Source organism: Arvicola amphibius, chromosome 5 (genome assembly GCF_903992535.2).
Source record: "Arvicola amphibius chromosome 5, mArvAmp1.2, whole genome shotgun sequence".
Classification (NCBI taxonomy): domain Eukaryota; kingdom Metazoa; phylum Chordata; class Mammalia; order Rodentia; family Cricetidae; genus Arvicola; species Arvicola amphibius.
Window position 1 is genome coordinate 58,421,564 of NC_052051.1, and position 3,713 is coordinate 58,425,276.

The window sequence follows — 3,713 nt, forward strand, 5'->3', positions numbered from 1 at the left end:
CTCAAAGGTCTTGGTTTCTTAACATTGTGCATTTCATTTCAAGTTTTACTGTAATTCAGAGCAAAACCACTCCATTCGATTAAAAAGTTTCCTGGGGGAGGGGGACTTAATATTGCATATGAAATTATGAAATCATTTCGAAGGAAAGGTGAAAATTCTTCTTATCCACCCTCATCCTCAGTCTGCAGATCTCACTTCAAGCTCTGTCTTCCTCGTGTAGTAAATGGACCAAACATCGCTCAGGACATTTTATGGCTATAAAGCCCTTTGACATTATGTACGCTGTTTGCCACAAGTACTGGTTAATGTTTCTGAATTAGATGTTATGGATTTTCTTTCTAATGAGACAAGTTTTTCTAAATCTACAGAGTACAAGGAAACAGCTAAACAGCTGCTTCCCTTTGACATCAGTTCATGGGGTCGGACAGCTCTGATGTTCTCAGCCCAGAGGAAAGCCCAGTAACAAATATAATTCAGAAGTTTCTAGTAAGATTATGTGCGTGGGTGCTCATAAGTGCCACAGCTGGGCAAGACATGGAAAAAGGGAGGCAAAAAAGTGTAAAAGTAGAAAAAAACACGAAATTTAAAAAAAAAAAAGCCAAGAAACAAAGAGCAAGTATCCAGAAAGGCATCAGGTTTTAGGGAGCAGCGAAATGCCATTCGTCATCAGTCTCCACGAAGTCAATTCATTTACGACTATCTCATGTGATGACCTTCCGCTGCACAGGCCCCAAGTCACCCTACTGCCAGCACAGGGTTGAATAGCAAACAGTCTACAAAGACCATCCTAATAACTCCACCTAAGCTACTAGGCTGCAGACAGAGCTTCTTTCTCCTTGTGCAGAGCTCACAGGCTGGGTACACAGAGCTGGCTCCTCTCCCCTGTGATTTCAGAAGTACCCGATTGAAGAAAGACTGCTGATGGTTGCAGAACAACCCCAACAGCACTCACAGAAGGAACAAAAAGGTGTAATAAATAAACTAGTGTCTGTCATATTTACATAAATCTTTAGGGTTAAAAGTAAAGAACAGATATGGTGATACAGGCCTGTAATCCCAGCACTCAAGAGGCAGGAGGATGCCAAGTTTGAGAGTTAAGATTAAGAACAGCCTAGGCTGCATAGCAAGAGCCTTTCCCAAATAAATAAATATTAGTTGTGAATCGCTCCTTACTGTCAGCAACTCATATTCATGATAAAAGGAATGTGAAAACGTTCAACATTGTCTATCCCACACTTCCTTACTCATATATATTTTATAATGTTTTACTTTTCAGAATTCAGATAATGATACGTGTATTCTCTTAGTTATGGAAAGGATCTTGCTTCAATTACCACAAATGAAAAAAAAAAAAAAACCATTAACCACAGACACAAAAACTCTTAAGTTTCCAAGTGACAACAGTTTTTCTGCCCCCCTCCCCCCATTCTTCAAAAAGTTGCCTCGAAAGCACATGTCCATGACTGCGGCACACACAGTATTAACTTTTGCACATTGAAGATTATTTTAAATTTTATCACGGAGCTTACTATATCATAAAACAGTACACACTTGCCAATCAAAAGCCAGTTGTGTGTTGTCCCCAGATAACAAGTTGGTTGCTATCGACAGCTGTGGCCTGGAGCCTGAACTGGGAGTTCACAAGCATGAGCGGCCATACTGGAACACTTCCACTGCCCACCACACTGGATTTAGAAGCCTAGGAGACACACCTATGGGTGGATCTGTACAGCATAAAGTCGAGTCTAACTGGAGAGAAAGCCCTACTAGCCATGACGACTGAGCAGGAGATCTACATGCCTGTCCAGGTTGGCATGTCCAGACAGGCACAATTATGGTCAGCAAATATTTGGGAGGGAGGGAGGGAGGAAGGGAGGGAGAGAGAGAGAGAGAGAGAGAGAGAGAGAGAGAGAGAGAGAGAGAGAGAGAGAGAGAGAGAGAGAGAGAGAGGTTCATGCCCTGCGGATAGAGGCAGATCTAAAGAGGTGAAGGCGATGAGGAGCAGGCCAAGGTGGATGGTTTGCTTGCCCCATCCAGGGCCATAGTGATGCCCAGGCCTGGGCTGCTACTAAGGCCCTTGCCTGGGTTTGTGGGCCTGCTGCAGTCAGTCTGTGTTGACGTCCATGGCTCCTGCGACCACTGCAGGCAGAGAGGACAGGGCTACAGAGCTGGCCCAGCCCCACAGGCTGTAAACGCTAGGGAGAACTGGCCCTGCCCATCACCAGGTGCAGCACTCTGGAAAGAGTGGGCAGCACCATAGAGCTGACTCTGATGAGGGGGCAGGGGCAAGACTACCCTGAGGATGTGAGAGTAGGAGAGCTGGTCCTACACCCCTTGTCTGCCATATGATGGCATAGGTGAGGGAAAGATGTCCCCAACCTTGAAACCTGTGACAAGCAGGGGACCTGACCCAGCCCCTCACCAGCAGCAGCAAATGGGAGAGCAGGCCCTGCACCTCACCTGGGCAGCACAACAGAGCTGACCCTATTGATAGGGGTGCAGTGAGTTGGCCCCAAGAATGTAAACGTGAGAGATTTGGTCTGCCCCCTCATCTGCCACACAATGGCATGAGCAAGGAAGAGATGTCCTCCCCTCCCCGCTTGCCACCTGCAGCAGGCGGGGAGCTGGCCCTGAGGTCATTAAAGTGGGAAAGCTGTCCCTGCCTGTCAACTGTCAACGGTTGCAGCACTCGGGAGAACAGGACCTGCACCCCAGGGCAGCACAGTAGAGTTGGCCCTGCTGATGGGGGCATGTGTGAGCCAACCCCAAGGGTATGTGTGGAAGAACTGGCCATGTGGTGGTGAGGGTACACCCCCCCTGCCACCGCTCTGTGACACCTGTGGCAAACAGGGGACCTGTCCCAATCCCTCACCAGCTGCAGCACTCAGGACAGCAGGCCCTGCTCCTCTCCTGGGCAGCATAATAGAGCTGACCCTGTTGACAGGGGTGTGGATGAGCGACTCAGAGAACGTGGATTCACAGCTCCTGGTAGCCACGCCTCTGACTGCTCCAGCTACCAAATCACATGCAGACACCCCTAAGTTGGTGTTTCCCTCTGACACAGCCTGCCTCAGTCACAGATTGCCTGATATCTAAAGCATGGGTACTTATTAGGAACGGATTATTTTTCATAGCATCAAGTAAATCAGTATGTATCTTTGTTCCTTTAAAGTACTTTTGATATTATTTTTCTTTTATTGTTTGAGAATTTCACACATGCATTTGGTGTGTTTTGATTAAATCCACACCCCCTACAATCCCTCTCCTACCCCACAAACCACATGCTTTTTCTCCTCCACTTTGTGTGCTTCTATTTGTGTCGTTGTTCTTTAAAGGAGTCCACTTAGTGCTGCCCCCACGGGCAGGTTTAGTACACCTACTGGAGCACGGACAGCTGTCCTGCCCACATCCCTGGAGGAATCTGCCATGCCCTCCTCCAGCAGCAACCAATTGCCAACAGCCCTCAGCTGGGGGTACGGCTTCACAACCACCTCCCTCTCCATGCTGGGATTTGTCTGGCTTCATCTTGCATAGATAACTCTACAAATTCAGATGTGTAACTGACCCATGTCCAGAAAACACTGTTTCATGGTAGTTGCCCACCATCTTTGGTTCTCACAATCTTTAACTTAGCTATTCTGCCAACCACACAGGTATCATATCCAGCTGGAAAATAAGTCACATATACATAGTGAAATAAAGAAGACTTTGGC